Below are 18,193 nucleotides of genomic sequence, written 5' to 3' on the forward strand. Positions count from 1 at the left end.
TTGAATGGCTGCGGTTGGGGACACTTGGAAAGTGGTGACTTTCTCCTCTGCCAACATTTTACACTGACTTTATACAGGCGAAAATGATGACCCAAAGTGCAAGGTAAGGGTAAGCAAGTCCCATTATTTATACACGTGCACACGCACACGCGACACACTTGAACACTGGGGTTGGGAGCCCCAGCTTTTCTTCAGGTCACAAATAATTGAAATCTCCTTTCTAAGCAAAAACCCTTCAGTTTAGGGAGGAACTGTGCACTAGCCTAGGACTTGGAAGACCTAGGCCCAATTCCCTACTGTGTCACAGGCTTCTAGGGTGACCAGAAGTCCCGATTTTATAGGGACAGTCACGATTTTTGGGTCTTTTTCTTATATAGGCTCCTATTACATCCCCCTCCCCCCATCCCGATTTTTCACATTTGCTGTCTGGTCACCCTACAGGCTTCCTGTGTGACTTTTGGCCTCTCTGTACCTCAGTTTCCTATCTGTACAATGGGGCTAAGATCATTGCCCTGCCTCAGGGAGCGTTGAGAGGATAAATGCATTCAAGGATGTGAGGTATGCAGATATGCCGGTGCTGGGAGCCGGATAAGTAAGAGGGATAGATTTTACTTTGATTAAGATGCTAAATTTTAGGGGAACTTTTTTTTAAAGTCTGCTTTTGCGCTGTGCTTTAATGTTATTTTCTAGCCAAACATTTAATTGTCAGGACAGCTTTTGCTTTTTCAAAACCCTGAAATTGTTATTTGTCAGTCACTAACTTTTTAGTCAACAAGGCAGTGCAAAATCTCTCTCATAGAATCACAGATTATCTCTCTCGTTGTGCTCAGGTTCTGCCAAAAAAGCACTAGGCCTAAGGCCTCGCTTGGAGTAGGAAACATCTGGAAATGTGTTTGCTTCGGCTGTCATAGCTAGATAAAGAATGTCAACTGACAACCGGTGGGGCCGCAGACCTTAAAACATCTGAGGGCCCAGCCAGGATTCCAGGTGGAGTTTCAGCTTATAATTTCGATCAGCAGTTTGGAAGGGGAAAAAAACACAAACATTTAGTTTTGCAAGTCACCATGGGGGCGGTGGGCTGCCCCAGCTGGCTCGTTGCTGACGTAATGCTATTGTTTGCTAGGTTGGTGTTTTGGTGTTTGGGGAAGAAATACTATGTTCCTATAGTGATGACTAGACTCCAGGATTGGCGTCCCCACCTGGACCGATGGGCTGTGTTCTGGGCCGATTGTATCCAGCAGCAAAGATAATTATTTATACAGCGTTTGACTAATGAATGACTTCAAACTGGGACTTCCTGGAGTTGAGCTGAGCGATTGCTCCACCCAGCTTTTAGATGGAATAGAGTCATGCAGGGCTGAGTTTTCTTTTAAACTCCTGCTGCTGTCTGTTATTTTACTTAATGTATTTGGGGCCTATTTCTGAAAGGCCCTGAGACCCAGATCACAGAATCATAGAAGATTAGGTTTGAACATCAGGAGGTCATCTAGTCCAATCCCCTGCTCAAAGATTCTCAATGGTATTTAGGTGCCTAACTCCCATTGAAACCAATGAGAGTTAGGCACCTGATCTGTGCCTGAGGGCCTCCCTGGAGGTGCTGAGTCACCCTCTTACATCTAGCAACTTCCAGGGAGAAGGCTTGGGGGCTCATCTTGAGGGCTAAAGAGTACCCCCAGCATCAATTGAAATTGAGAGGAGTCGAGCACACTGAACACCAGGCAGGATTGGGCCCTTAAAGCAAAACTTTTTATCTCAGGGGGCCTAGTTCTAAGTAGCTAAATCCATATTTAGGCAACTAAAGAAAAGGGACCTGATTCAGCCTGGTGGAGGGTCCGAGAAAGGCGGTAATAATGTGCTTTCCCTATGCCATCCGGACACTGGATCAACTCCCAGTCCTGTTCAAACTGCCATAGGCTGCCCAACTCCTGTCCCAGCTGCTATGCTCCCAATGGCCCATTCTGGCATCTGGGATGTAGAAATGCTCCAGCCAGGGCCGGCTCCAGACCCCAGCGCGCCAAGCGTGCGCTTGGGGTGGCGTCCCGCAGGAGGGCAGCAGGCGGCTCCGGTGGACCTCCCACAGACATGCCTGCGGGAGGTCCACCGGAGCCATGGGACCGGCGACCGCCAGAGCGCCCCCTGCAGTGTGCCGCCCTGCTTGGGGTGGCGCAAATCCTAGAGCCGCCCCTGGCTCCAGCCTGTCCCTTTCCCTCCACAGGCCCATCCTGACCATGTTGCCCTTGTGCCTCGGGCACTGGGGGACTCTTACTGGGGGCTGACAGCTACTTTGTAGGCCTCGAGTTTGTCAACCACCAAGCAAGCAGAGCGGATCAAAATTTTCCAAATTTGGAGGGTGGGAAGGAAGGCGGATTGACAAATATTGAAATTTTGATCAAAATTATTATGAGGGGAATTTGCAAAAATCTTGTGGGAAAAATTGATCCCATTTTTTGACCTGCTCTAACACAGAGGTCATGGTAAGGGGTGGAAATTTGAGTAGCTGGTCGCTTGAATTTCTCCTCTCTGTTCCGTACAGCAGATTTCTGCCATGCCCTGACTGACACCCACCCTGCAGAGCAGAGAGGAGAATGCATGTCGGCCAGCCACCATTCTGGAACCACAACCCTGGTCTCTGCCCATTCCCTGAGTTCTGGGCTCAATCCAGCAGTTACTGGGTGAAATTCTCTGACCTGTAACATACAGGCAGTCAGACTAGATGGTCTAATGGTCCTTTTAAGCCATCAGAATCTATGAATCTCCTTGAGCATGGGTGCAAAATGAGTGGGACCAGTTTCTGACCCCTTCCCTGGAAGAATGATGCCAGGGAGTCTTGCTGGATTTCCAGTCCTCTGCATAGTCAAGTCCTACATAAAGAACAATCTGGCCCTTTAAGGTCTGAATGGAAAGAGACAATACTGCAGCCTGGACTCCATACTCCAGGCAAGAGTGGGACAGGTTCCCAGCCAACCCTTCTGCAGAGGGCAGTAAAGATGGGATGGAAAAGTAGTGATAGGGAGGCAGGAGCAGGGATGTATGTGTGCACACATGTATGCCAGTGCTATTGCCTTATGGAAAGCCAGGTTCAAGACCCACCCCGATGCTCAGGGGCGGCTCTAGGAATCCCGCCGCCCCAAGCAGGGCGGCGCGCCGCAGGGCGCGCTCTGCTGGTCGCCGGTCCCGCGGCTCCGGGGGACCTCTTGCAGACATGCCTGCAGGAGGTCCACTGGTCCTGCGGCTCCGGTGGACCTCCCGCAGGCATGACTGCGGAAGGTCCACCGGAGCCAGCTGCCGCCCTGCCGGCAAAATGCCGCCCTAAGCGCGTGCTTGGCACGCTGGGGTCTGGAGCCGGCCCTGCCGATGCTCCTAGATGATATGGGTGTGGGGTTTCTACATGGCATATGGGATGGTAGCTGCCTTGCTCCCCCAAACCTCCAAACACTGACTCATCCAGCAGCCAAAGCCTGAGGCAAAAACTTGGAGGTGATCAGCAGCATATGGGAGAGCGTCAGAGATACTGGGTGGAAGAATGGACTGTCTGCCCAATACCCTTGAAATTGGGGCCACCATTTTCAGAAGGGACTAGTGAGTTTGGGTGCCCAGCCTAAGCCACTTTAGAGGACCGGGTTTTCAGCGGGCGGTTGCTTAGCACTTGCTGAAAATCAGGATCCGGACCCTTTAAGGTGTCTCAAGTAAGGCTCCAGAAAAGGCAGGTATCTGAGATGATCCCTCCGCGCTCCTCACTTCTGCAGCCCCTGTCTGTATTTCTCATCAGCTCCACTCACCCTCCCACACAGGCACCCCATTCATAACACCTCATCTGCCAAGGGAGACGAGCCCTGCCTGTTGCCAGGCCTCTGACATGCAGGTCAGGCCGTGCGTTACTCACCCAGCTGCGCTGAGACTGGCTCCGGGCCACGTCGGACACAGCAGAGCTGGCAGCAGCCTCAGCCTGAGTGAAACAGGAAGCCGGGAGATGAGGTAAAAAGGACTCAATATAGCCCAGACCGAGTACATTCTGGGCCAGCGTGTCCTGGAGGAGAGGTGAGAATGCTGGATGCTGAGAGTGCAGCAGAAGGGGGTTATCTGACACGTGAACAAGTGCCTGGGAGGAGGGTGCTGCTGTGCCCAACCAAATAACAAGACTAATACCCTCCCTGTAAAGGCAATCTTCCCATTGACCTCTCCAGTCCATATAGGGCTATATATTGCCGTTCAGGCCCAGCCCGATGCGCGGCATCAGTCCCTTCCAGGGCATCTCCTGGTAGCATTTTCTGCAAGGATAGAACATGTGCTTCCCCTCACACAAGGTCATCTCTGCTGGCTTTAGCTCTGCCCTCATCCCACCATGCTCCGCCCACTCGAGCGGGAGCCTCACTGAGTCATTACACATAGGGTAGCAGTGGACCTGAGGCTAGTTCCTGTGCAGGTGTATTGTGCGTGTGTGTAGGTGGGGAGAACAGCTTGATTGTCTCTTATCCTCTGCAACCCAACCCCCTTGTGTGCTGCACAGGACTGGACATAGCTGAGCCCAGATTGTCCAGTGATGCCGTGAGCATTGTGGGGGCTCTGGCAGCAGAGGCGGTCCTCGCAGGATTGCGTGAGTGGGGCTGCAAAGAAACGTCTGCTTCCCCCTTAAATATAACAAGTGCTTGTCCACTATATCCCACCACTATGTCGAGGGCCAGCCTAAGGAATCGGGGTGGGGGGAAGGGCAGCAATGTCTGTCTTTGGGCCACACCTCAAATGTAACTGACTCCACTTGGCCTCCACTCAGAACCTGAACTGAAACTTTTGTGGGTTTTTGTGGAGAGTTGAAAAATTTTAGTTAACTTAATACCAGCCGAGCAATCAAACTGATGTGTGACTTTCTGGGTTCCACCGGGGGACTGGAGACAGATGTGTTCCACATCTGTACCCACCTGAGCTATCCCTCCCTCCTATGCTCAGATGAACTGCAAACCGATGGATGAGAGGCTGCAGATGAAGCCAGCTTCCAGGAGAAGATTTGGCTGCAGTGTATCCACAGGTGCGCTGACTTCTGAGCTACACAAGAAGGCCAGTTGTAGTACCTGTGATACACTGATATAGATAGAAGCGCTCCAAGGTCTTAGAGGATAGCCACAGGCAGGGGCGGCTCTAGGCATTTTGCCGCCCCAAGCACGGCAGGAAGGCTGCCTTCTGCGGCTTGCCTGCGGGAGGTCCCCGGTCCCGTGAAGTGGGCGGCAGCCTGTGGGAGGTCCGCCGAAGCCGCAGGACCAGGGGACCCTCCTCAGGCCCCAGGGACAACTGATAGGACCCCATGTGGTGTCCCTGAGGGGAAGAGGCCTCAGCTATACAGTTAAGGCAACATCTGCTCGAGCAGGCTACATGATTATCCCATTTAGGAAGGGGGAACATAAACCAAGAGGCTCATGAACGGAGCCACTTGGCACTTGGGCCTGAATCGGCTGCCTGGAGCAATACGGGGAATGGCATAAGTGAGGGCAAGGAAACGGGCCACCAGTGGACACAGTACAGACAAATCCCCATGAGACCAGCCCCAGGCTCCAGGGTGAAGGCCAAAGAAAGACCTAACAACCAAAGACATCTTTCCCCTGACTTCAATGAGCCTTAGAGAGGCCCTGACTGAATAGAAGAGCCAACGTGCCCCCTAAGGATGGGAATTTTCCATAACTGATTGTAACTCTGTGCTGGGGCCATCCGCACCCTTCCTTCTCTGCCAGCCCTCGTCATTCTTTTCCAGGGGAGCCCAGCAGAAGCTAGGCCCATGGCATTGGCCTTCACACTCACAGCACACGGCGGGCTAACACAAGCGTTTGCTTCAGCACCATGCTCACTGTGGCCAAGAAATAAAAGAGGGGTCAAGCAGAGACAGATCCAAACTTCCCCAGTGTTGGGGAGCAGTCAGGGTTGGGGGTTTGATTTGGCCCCATCTGGGATCCCACCACAGCCTGGGGTTGTGTCATTGTCCAGGGGCAGCGACTAAGCTGAGGACGGTTGCATTAGCACAGAGACGCTTTGGGCTGTAAGGAAAGGGGCTGGTTAGCACTGGAGTGGGGGCTCTGTGGAGGGCCGGCCACAAGGCAATGGACTGCGAGAACCACACCAGTGTCTCTGCACTTGTCCATAAAGATATTGGGTCAGGTCCTCAACTGGGGTCAGCGGCCTCGCTGAGGGGAGCGACACAGACTGACACCGGCTGAGCTCCTGGCCTGTGGTCTCTGTGGCACTAGCCTAGGGGCAAGCCCTCGTTGCTCCCTCAGTCTTGCTCACTTCGCAGCCGCCCGCGGCTTTGTTCCCATTTGGAAGGATAAATAGGGTTTCGTGGAGGCCTCTAGGAGTGGTCGGTGCGGGCCCCTCCCGGAGCCCCGTAAACAGGAAGGAGAGGAAGAGAGGAGTCAGCCCCAGGCTCATCCAGGAGCTGCTGCTCAGCAGGAAGCAGGGTGCACGCTGTGTCTGCCGAGCACACAATAACGCAGCGGAAAGTGGCATTCATAAATACACAGGGGTCAGGGACAGGCCCCGGAGAACAATAGGGGAAAGGAACATGGAGGGGCGGGCGAGGACGAGTCTATCAGACTGACAATGGCCAGGGTCAGGGAGGGAGATGGAGGCCTAGAGGAAGGGCCTGAACGATACCACTGCAGCATTGAAGCTGAGCTCTTTGGGATTCATCGGTCACTAACAAGCCCAGCTGAGAGCGGCGTGAGCTATATCAGGCCATCATGCCTTCCTGAACCTCTCCCTGCTCCTTTCCCTCAGCCCCATGGGGACCTTTCTCCTGCAGGCCTGCGTTTTCTTCTCTGCAGCATGGCTTTCTTTAGCTGGTTGGTGAAGTGCTTAGTCATTTGGGGACAGTGAGTGCTTTGCACACCCTTACTGCTGTCCACAGTTAATCTGTGGAACTCATTGCCTTGGGATGTTGTGAAGGCCAAAAGTATAACTGGGTTCAAAAAAGAACTAGAGAAGTTCATGGAGGATAGGTCCATCAATGGCTATTAGTCAATATAGTCAGGGATGCAACCCCACGCTCAGGGCAACCCTAAACCTCTGATTGCCAGAAATTGGGAGGGGGATCTTAAGACAAGGGGGGGGATCTCTCCAAAATTTCCCTGTTCTGTACACCACCCCTAATGCTCTGGTACTGGCCACTGTGAAAGACGGAGCACTAGGCTAGGTGGACCATTGGTCTGACCTAATATGGCAGGGCTTATGGTCTTTTGGCTTTCCTAATCTCCACCCCCTTCCCTCCAAAAGCTGCATGTTCCACTTTAAGAGACCCACACAATCCTTCTTAAGAGACACAGCGCGGCAGGATGGCAACAGACCAAGCCCAGAACTGTTCCAGAGTCCTGGCTTGATTCAGGCAAGCACCCAGTAGTTTAGATTTCGCCTAGGCCAAATTCTCTGAGCAACTTCTGACTGAAAAATTAGACTGGAGGCCTCATATTTCCCTCCCCTGCATGAGATTCCTGCTAGCTCTCCCTTCTGGCTGGGTTAGAAATACAGCAAGAACAGCCTAACTCACTGGCACTTTGATTCATCCAGAGCCAGGAAGGGTAGCAAAAAATTAATCGATGCAAATATACAAGGTTTAGAGGTCCCCTGGCAACCTCCCATCCCTACAGCATGTACGTAGCAATGCTGCTCATCAGCATGTAGCTGGTTTACTTGTCTGGCTATGTCTCTCTCTGTTGGCTGATCCGAGTGAGGAAAGGCTCCTGCGATTTACGTACCTCCACGGATGCTGCTCTTTTCTCCTAAGCGGTGGAGGCTGCTGCTTGCAACGTGGGTGGCCTGGAGGAGACCCCCACTGACAACTTCAGCACCTGTATGTGTGCAGCTGCGGTTCCATGCGCACCTTATGGCAAACCTCATGCTGCTCCCGGTGTGCCAGCAGTTAGGCCAATGGTGACCACTTCTGAGAATCGCTCTGTACATATACCCCTGCGGCAAAGCAGCAAGCGGTGTCACTTTGCCTCTGATGGGCGGTATATTGCCTCCCGGCAGTTATACCTTATATCAGTCTCTCCTGTACCTTGACACTGGCCATCTCGTGACCTATAAATACGAACACAGAAGAGAATGAAAACACTTGCTAGAACTGATCAGATAATACCCACAAATCGTTTATTTGATGGTTTATCCCCCATCATTTGATCAACAAGTGATTCATGAATAACATTTTCCCACTATGTTCCCTGACCCCAGCAAGTGACTGGCCAGCACACTGAATTGCTTGTTAGTAAATATTTGTATTATGGTACGACTCAGATGCCCCAGTCAGTATTGAGGCCCATAGAACTAAATGCAAAGATAACTGCAGACTCTACCCCAGAGATTTTATAATCTAAACCAAATCATTCAGGTAATATTGAGCTCGGACAGCCCTTAACATTGAATGCTGAATACAAACGAGAGCTAATGATCAAACAACCCAGCAGTTCTCATACCACGCTGGGGAGGGGCCAAACTACGAGTTTGAAAAGCAGCTAAATGGCATAGTTCCATTTTCACTAGTGCCTTAAGTACTTAGGCGCCTTTAGCTGCAGACAGTAGGATTTTCAGCGGTGTCCCAGATTGCAATCGGAGTTAGGCACTTAACTTTCGAAAACCCCACTAGGTTCGTATTTGTTTCTTTTGGTGTCTAAATTCCTTTAAAAATCTGGCCCTCAGCTAAGTCTCATTAACTTTCAATGAGCTTTGGTGTCCTAAGTGCCTAGGTCACTTTTGAAAATGGGGCTTTGGCTCCTAAGTCATTTAGTCACTTTTGAAAGGGTTACCCCCTGTCTAGCTAAGGATTTGTCCAGCAAGTAGCGCAATGACACTCTAATCCCAGCTGGGATTTGGGGCTGCTACACCAAGACATATGGTAAATAGTCACTAAGACCTCTGAATACATGATCCAAATGGCATAGACTCTTCCTAAACAGATTGGAACAGATGACTGGGAAGGAGTGAGGGTTCTCCTTTTAGATTCAATGTTTAATTAGCATAGTCTTCAAATTCACAATATGCAAATCGTCCAATTCCGGCAGACCTAAGTGGGGGGTTGTGGTCGTGTCCACCTCTGCAAGCTGTTCCGAGAAATTACTTCTGCTCTGAACTAATCTAAGAGCGTCAAGGGAAGCAAACATCATGTGCGGATACAACAGGAAGGTGACAGTCTTGCCTGCGTGAAACTCAGCGCTGGTTCACAAGGGTGTTTTGGCATGAGGAGGTCGGAGTTGGTTGTTTATCAATCCCAGGAGAGGCTCAGATTGCCGGATTCTCACTTGATAATGAAAGCGGGGTTAAGTGACTCGCCGGCCTGTGAAGAATTGCAGGAAACCTCTTCAGCACTCACGACTTCTGGAGAGAGCGGCTAGGTGGTGCTGGGGGGCAAGGAGGGTGGGGGGGGGGGGCCTTCCGCCACGAAGACAAGCTGGTGCCTCACTCCTCAAACGCGCATTAAGAAGCCGCCAAGTCAGAAGGAATTGGAGGCCTGGGCGTACCAATGTTGTCAGCATTGGTCAAGTGACTGAATCTGGCCTGTAAGCACATATTGTAGAAAACAACAACCGGAAAGCTTGGAATGCTTGTTTACTGGAAAAGGGCTAGAGGAATGTGTCAATGTATGGCCCAGGGCCATGTTACCTTGGGCTGTGATCCCAACAGGGCCTTAGGCTCAATGAGGTGGGGGCCTGGCAAACACCCTGCTCAGATGATTAGCTCTTTGGAGCAGGGACTTTCTCTTGTGTGTTTATACAGTGTCTAGCTCCCACGAGGCTGGATCCTCTCAGTGCTCCTGCAATACAAATATTACTACTAATAAACACCTGCATGATACACCCACCCAGCGCAAAACATACAGCCTGATTCTGCCCTAACTTACACTAAACACACAATGATCCAACTCCATTTGAGATGAGCCGACTCTGGTATGAGATGAGAGCAGGATCCAGCCTCTAGGGTTCTGCTGGACGTGGTACTGGTCTTTCTTTCTTCCAACTAAACCAGTACCTAACATGGGGTTAGGAGTCGTGTGCTGCTGGAGGTTCCCTCTCTTGGCCAATGTCCTGGCCATCTGTGATCACAATGGCCTCCAGAGGAGCATGCGTGTGTAATGATGGGGGTGTGAGCTCCAGCATCTTGGCCCAATTGCACTCTGTCTCCCTAAATCCTCCTGGCGGCTTCGACTGGAGACAGAATTATTTTTCACTTCCTGACCTAGTTATTGTAGCGTTAATGGACATCATTCAACAGTTGCTGCCTTTTGCACCAGAGGAAGCTGCAGTTCAGTGGTGGGAGAAACGATTCCCATGGACAGTTTGCAGTGTCAGTCTGTGGTGAAAGGCATTTCTGGAATGCTTTCCGGCGCAGATCTCAAAACATGTTACAAGAGAGAATGCAATAGATGTTTACTGGGGACCAAAATACTTTTGTGCTGAGCCCAAGACTTCAAAAAATATTGGGAACCCGGGATCCTGTCCTGCTACTGTTGCTCACAGCTCCCCTGGCTTTGGGATGAGACTCCTATCTATCTTGCACCAAGAATGTTCTGTTTATCAGCTAGTAGACTGAGATTTCCCTCCTGAGCTGCATAAATCTCTCTTCATTCCAATTGCTCCGCTGCTCTAAAGATCTCCTCTCATTACTGCCCTTATTAAACACTGCATTTCCCATCGCTCTCCCTTAATAGTAACCCTGCCGACAAGCCACCTGCTGCAAATACCTCTCACCCACTAAGAATTAGACAGAGAGACAGGGTTAATTTCCAACAGGACACCAGGAACAGAGTGACAGGGTTAATTTCCAATAGGACACCAAGATGCAAGAGGTGGGAAGAGCTGGGGCTCAGGGAGAGGCATCAATTAGTCATGACAGCCTGGAAGGGATTAGGTCTGTGACTGGAATAATACTTTCCTCCATCACTTTTCAGAGGCCTCTGTTCGCTAACTTCTGCAAGTCTGTTGTGGGGAGAAAAAGGAGCTCACCCCTCACCTATGTGAAGTTTATGGAGCCTGATTTCCAGAGGTTGCCGAGCCACCCGTAGAAGACAATGGGAGCTGCAGTTGTGAAGCATCCCTGGTAATAAGGCCCTGCTAATAATCTCCAGCTGAATAGTCCTGCAAAATGTTATCAGCCCTTTCTCTTTCCATGGCCCATCCGGAGGCCCATGAACTTTTGGAGTTAGAAGGAGACAATGATCCACCTCATGAAGTCAAAGATCGGTGGGGAGGCTAAACTAGATTCAGAATCTCTATCTATTTTAGGATTCTTTACAGCTGCCCGTCGCTGAAGTATCTGAGGGCCTTCCATGTATGATCAATGGCAATAGTGAAGTCCCTAGTGGACCGTGTGTCCACCATATCTCCCCATTGAGATAGATATGTCCCCAACAGCAGGGCTCATTCCTAGGACAAGTGTCACAGTGTGACGTGACAGAGGCCCAGCAGTGACAGGCCCACAATAATCACAGTACTTTGTGTTTAACGTAGTGACTTTCATTCCAAGGTCAAAAAGTGCTTTACAAAGCTTGGTAGGAATGCTCATCCCTGTTTATTTTACAGATGGGGGAACTGGGACACAGGGAGTTTAAATGACTTGCTCAAAATCCTCTGGCAGGTAGGGCTGGGAACAGATGGATGCACATGTTAGCCCATTGCACTGTGCTTACCACTGCCACAAGGAACAGAATGGGATGGCCTCGTGTGCTGTCATTTGAGGGTAATGAGCATTAAGTCCATCACTTTAGACCCAACCCCTCCAGCCTCTCCCTTTGGTATAGTTCTGTACCCGCCACCATTCCTCTGTGGAAACCACAAGAGAAGCCTCTATCTAACTAGACAGGGCAATTGTAGTGCCACATCCCTGGCTGGTTCATAGCCAATGGGGATTGAACATGGGACCTTTAGATCACAAGGCATGAGCCTCTTCTACCTGAGCTCAAAGACTCATTTCCATCAGCCACAGCTATAGCAGTGTCGTCAACTTGTATGCGTATGTCTACACAGCAAAGAACAAACCCATGGCTGGCCCATGCCAGCTGACTCAGGCTAGCAGAGCTTGGTCTGTGGGGCTGTTTCATTGCTGGGTAGACTTCTGGTCTTGGACTGGAGCCTGGGCTAAAGGATCCTGCAGGGTGGGAGGGTCTCAAAGTTCGGACTCCAGCCCAACCCTGGAATTCTACCCAGCAATGAAACAGCCTTGCAGCCCAAGCCCAAGGTGGCTGGCACAGGTCTGCTGTGGGTTTTTCTTTGCTGGGTAGACGTACCCTAAATGCACTTTTCTTGATTCTCTCTTTAGCACAGATCATGTCCTGGGGGCCAACCATAGAGATAATGCACTCATTTTAGTCACAGGGCTTTTTTCCACTTACTCTTTTTATACTTAAAGAAAACAAAACATATAATAATAATAATAATAAAAAGGTTGGGGACAAAAATAACTCCACTGCCTTTCAAGAGAGTTGTTATCCAAATGGTACTGTATACGAATAGAGTAGTATCCCATTAAACAGCTCGTGAGCCCTCTAGTGGCACTCACTGTTAGATGTTTTAGAAGCCAACAGAAACCAGCCGGAGCAGCAGTGTGTATGCAGCTAGGTTCTCTCTGTCTGTCTGTCTGTCTAGTAAACAGACATGGTTATTTGGGACTCAACTGTGGTTTCTTCAGAGCAAAGACACACCATAAATAGTCCGCTCTCCCAATCCTTAGCAAGGCGGCTCTGAGTGACAGCCCACTGAAATTGAAACTGGCTCCCTGACAGCGTTCAATCAGGCTCCATACCTCATGATTGCTTCCAGGGGTCATCTCAGAGTCTGACACCTCCTACACAGGCTCAGTGAAAGCAAAACAATTAGTCCTGCGTTTGTCTGTCATTGGACACAGCTCTTCAACGCCTCCTCTGCAGTGCGTTCTTCCATCTCTCAAGTGGCTATCAGGGAGGAATGTACTGGGGCTAACTTCAGAGTGTGGGGTGGGGGTTGGATGAGTAAGTGAATGCAATGAACAAACACTCATGCTTTAAAGGTGTTTGAAATACACCGAGCGCTGAACTGCATGTTCAATGGGACAGTGATTATGAGTAGCGCTGGTTACAAATTTTCATCAAAACATATACAAACAAAACAAAAAGTCATTTTTACCAAAAAGAAAATTTTAGTGTTGGTCAATATTTTTCCAGGTTTTTTTTTGTTTCACTCTGCCCCTTCTCTCATTAAAACAAAGGGGGAAAACCAAAAACAGCAACAATCCACAACCCCCTGAATTTTTTTGTTTTTCATTTAGAAAGAAAGAAAGAGAGTTCATTTTTTAAATATTCACAATTTCCCATGGAAAACATGTAGAATTTTTGGATCAACTCTGATTTGAAGGCCTGATAAATAAAGTTTGTACCCGTTTGGCTACATAAATTAGGGGTGTGATATTTTTTACTGAAAACCCCTAGCTCGGATACAGTTATATTGGTATAGTGGCTTGTCTAAACAAGGACATTTTCCAGAAAGTTTTCAGTGGTGTCAGTATTGGCTTAGGAATCAAGACACTTGGGTTCTGTTCTTTCCCACTGGATTTTCTGAGTGATTGGTTTCCCCATCAGGGCATGGCCCATCATCTAAACGAATACTCTGCCTCAGTTTTTAATGAGGGTAATGAGGCGCTCAGCAGTGGTGGCAGGGTAGCTAACGGAAATGAGGATATGGAAGTAGAAATTACCACAACCGAGGTGGAAGTCAAATACAAACAGTTTATTGGGACTAAATCGGGGGGCCTGGATAATCTCCATCCAGGAATATTAAAGGAACTGGCACATGAAATTGCAAACCCCAATAACAAGGATTTTTAATGAACCGTAAACTCGGGGGTCGTACGCTATGATTAGAGAATTGTTAATATAGTACCTAATTTTAAGAAAGGGACAAGAAAGGGATTCAAGAAACTACAGGCCTGTTAGTTTGACCTCAAGGTCTTGGAACAAATTTCGAAAGAGACAATAGTTAAGGACAAGGAGGTAACTGGGGATAAAATACAATGTGGTTTTACCAAAAGTAGATCATGCCAGACCAACCTGATCTTTCTTTGAAAAGATAACTGATTTTTTTAGACAAAGAAAATGTGGTAGATCTAATCTACTCGGGTGTCAGTAAGGCATTTGATACAGTTCCACACAGGAAATTATTAGTTAAATTGGAGAAGGTGGGGATTAATATGAGAACTGAAAGGTGGATAAGGAACTGGGTAAAGGGGAGACTACTAAAAGGTGAACTGTCAGGCTGGAGGGAGGTTGGTTGTGGAGTTCCTCAGGGATCAGTCTTGGCACCAATCTTATTTAACATTTTCGTTAATGAGTTTGGCACAAAAAGTGGGGGTGTGCTAATAAAATTTGCAGATGACACAAAGTTGGGAGGTATTGCCAATACTGAGGAGGACCGGAATATCATACAAGAAGATCTGGGGGACCTTGAAAACTGGAGTCATAGAATTGACATGAAATTTAATACTGCAAAGTGCAAGATCCTGCACTTAGGGACTAACAACAAGAATTTTTGCTTTAAGCAGAAGACGTATCACTTGGAAGCAACAGAGGAGGAGAAAGACCTGGGTATATCGGTTGATCACAGGATGACTATGAGCCACTGATTTGATGCCGCTGTGAAAAAGGGCTAAAGCAATCTGAGGATGCATCAGGCAAGGTATTCCCAGTAGAGATAAGGAAGTATTAATGCTGTTGTACTAGGCACTGGTGAGACCTCACTGGGAATACTGTGTGCAGTCGTGGTCTCCCATGTTTAAGAAAGATTAATTGAAACTGGAACAGGTGCAGAGAAAGGCTACTAGGATGATCAGAGGAATGGTGAACCTACTTGAACGTGGCTTGATTAGCTTAACCAAAAGAAGGCTGGGGGGAGATATGATTGCTGGCTATAAATACATCAGAGGGATAAATACCAGGGAGGGAGAGGAGTTATTTAAGTTAAGGACCAGTGTGGACATAAGAACAAATGGCTATAAACTGGCCATCAACAGGTTTAGGCTTGAAATTAATTGAAGATTTCTAACCATCAGAGGAGTGAAGTTCTGGAACAGTCTCCCAAGGGGATCAGTGGGGGCAAAAAACCTAACTGGTTTCAAGAGTGAGCTTGATGAGCTTATGGAGGGGATGGGACGATGAGCCTGCCTACAGTGGCACGTGACCCATCTGTGACTGCTAGTAGAAAATATCCCCCAACGGCTGGAGATGGGGCACTAGATGGGGAGGACACTGAGCTATTGATCATTCTTTCCCAGGTGTTTGGCTGGTGGGTCTCGCTGCAATGCTCAGGGTCAAACTGATCAGAATATTTGGGGTTGGGAAGAAATTTTCCTCCGGGTCAGATTCACAGAGTTTTTCACCTTCCTCTGCAGCATAGGGCGTGGGTCACTTGCTGGTTTAAACTAGAGTCAGTGGTGGATTCTTTGTAACTTCGTCTTTAAACCCATGATTGGAGGATTTCAGTGACTCAGCTAGAGATTAGGGATCTCTTACAGGAGTGGGTGGGTGAGATTTTGTGGCCTGAGACATGCAGGAGGTCAGACTAGATGATCATAATGATTCCTTTTGGCCTTAAAGTCTGAGTCTATTTCAGAATAAGAGTATCCACACAAGGAGCAATTCTGGTCAATTTCCACATATAGGCAATCCCTGGAAGTATATAGCCTATTTCCCTTTTATACAGCTATAACGGCTTCCACACCATAGGGGTTGTACCACTTGAACTATACCAGTATAATTAAAGAACCCCAACTTGTGTGTGTGTGTGGGTGTAGACAAAGACTTTAGTTTTATAAATACCCAGCAGATCGTTAATCATTCGTGCAGTTTAATAACTCTGTCCACTTGCCCAGCTCTTGTGGGTTTAGCATGTCAACAGAATGGACAGTTATTTAGTGCTTTTCATCATCAAAGCACAATTAAAGCATTAACCAGTAAAGCCACACAGCCTGCATGGGAGGGGGCTATGGGTTGTTAACCATACACGTACACATACACAGTTGTGCAGTTTGAGAGTCCAAGGATTTGTCCGCACCTGGGATGTTTTGCACCATTGTTGTTGCACTGATGGAGCAGCTGCAATGCAAAGCCCATGCTGCACCGAAATATCCGAGGCAGAGAAGGTCAGAACAGAACTACTGGCAGATTTTGCATCGGAAATCAGATGTTCCTAGAGTTCAGTGTTGTACTCAGACCTGCAGGCCAAGCTTATTACAGTTTCACAGCCCCCAGTATCAAAGGCGGTTTTAAAACCTAATAATACCTCACACCTTTCATCAGTAGATTTCAAAGCACTTTACAAATGTGGCCAGTATCATTATCACAATTTTACAGATGGGGAAACCGAGGCACACACAGGGGAAGCAACATGCCAACGGTCACCCAGTAGCACAGCTGGGAACAGAACCTAGATCTCCTAAGTCCACTACTTTAACCACTAGACCGTACTTCCTCCTAACAGCAAGAGCCCAGTCTAAGAACAATAGAAGTGTAGTCCGGTGAGCTCAGCGTTGGTCTGTGAACCGTGCGACTTGTGTTCTTTTTGCCACTGGCCTTGCTGTGTGACCTTGAACAAGTCAGTTTCCCCAACTGTAAAATGACAATAACAGCATGGACCCTTCTGCATGAACCGCTAAGAGCACTGGGTAAAGGCTAAGCACAAATGTGTATCTTGTGGCTTTTAGATGAATAATGTACTCGCTTGTCTGCCTACTACCGGTTAAGATAGTGGCACCACTTGTCATAATATTAGGTGCCTTAGAATTGCTAAGAGAACAAGATTAACCCTAAAGATAATTAGACACAATAGCTGCTTGATGTTAACTTAAGCCTCTGTAGCCTTCTCACTGCAGCTTTTGGCCTCCTCAGCTCCCACAAGCATCAGGCATGCGTAGTTTGGGGACCACCAAGGAAAAAGGTGGCCACTTCAGGGGCTAGGTGGAGTCTAGGGGCTAGGACACTGGCCTAAGAGCCAGGCTATCTCAGCTCTGTTCCTAGCTCTGCCATTCACCAAAGGCAAGTTACTTCCCCTCCCATCCTTTCTATGTCTTGCGCTGTTAGAGTGTGAGCTCTATAGGGCAGGAGCTGTCCCTTACTCCGTGTATAGAATACTTAATACAATGGGGCACTGATCTCCGAGAGAGCTCCTGGTAGCATCATTAGCCTGTGTAGCTAGTTGCAAGTTCCGCCTGCGTGTTAAGTTAGGAGCTGCACAGGTGCAAATTGTCCAGGACACCTCAGCATCGCCTCTTACTCACAAGACAGCTCATGTCTTATTTTGTCCCCCTCCCCACCCCTGCCTTCAGCGCTCAGCGTTTTGTGGTGTTTCATTGAGCAGCCTTTCAGTTTCTGTGGGTGTTTTCTCAATGCTAAAGGGCATCATTTTCCCCCCAATGAGCCTCTTTCAATTGTGCAGCCCTCGGCAGAAATGGCTCAAAGTGTTACCCAGCCTGCTCCTTTTTAGGGGACCGCAGCAGTTTTCTCACACATGCTCTGATAAGATCAGTCATCAGGGCTGCAAACAGCCTGCAGGAGCTACTGAGCCGTGGGTCCTTTCAAACATGCATGTGAATGGGACCGTTGCCTGGCTGAACTCTGAGCCCCTTGGTTCCTTAGGGATATTTATTTTGATAAATATTGACTGATTCCTTCATTTTACAGCAGAGAAAAGAAGCAAAGGAATTCACATAGAAAAGGGCCTATTTTTCTTTTCAGTCTTCCTTTTAAAAGCATCTGCCACAGTCATGCGTACTTTCAAAACAAAAGTAATTCTCCCCCCCACACACACTTCTTTTGAAGAATACCTAGTTCTTATAGAGAGCGTCTCATCAGCAGATCACAACGTGCTTCACCAAGGAAGTCAGTATCACAATTGCCATTTTACAGATGGGGAAACTGAGGCATGGAGCAGGGAAATGAGTTGTGCAAGGTCACCCAACAGGCCAGTGGCAGATCTAGCAGTTAGAGCTCAGGTCTTCTGAGTCTTAGTCCAGGGCTTGATCCACTAGGCTGGACTGTCAACCTTTTCATAAAGATTTAAGCCCCAAGATGTGAATCCAGATCCAGCATTCGGGGTGATTTGCATCCCAAGTTTTGATGCTGGCCCTTTCTCTAATTTTTTCAGGTGGGATTCTGTGCTGGGGAAAGTCACTGTGGAGATCAGATTTCTACTGAGCCCCAGAT

The sequence above is a fragment of the Mauremys reevesii genome, linkage group 12, assembly GCF_016161935.1.
Source record: "Mauremys reevesii isolate NIE-2019 linkage group 12, ASM1616193v1, whole genome shotgun sequence".
NCBI lineage: Eukaryota > Metazoa > Chordata > Testudines > Geoemydidae > Mauremys > Mauremys reevesii.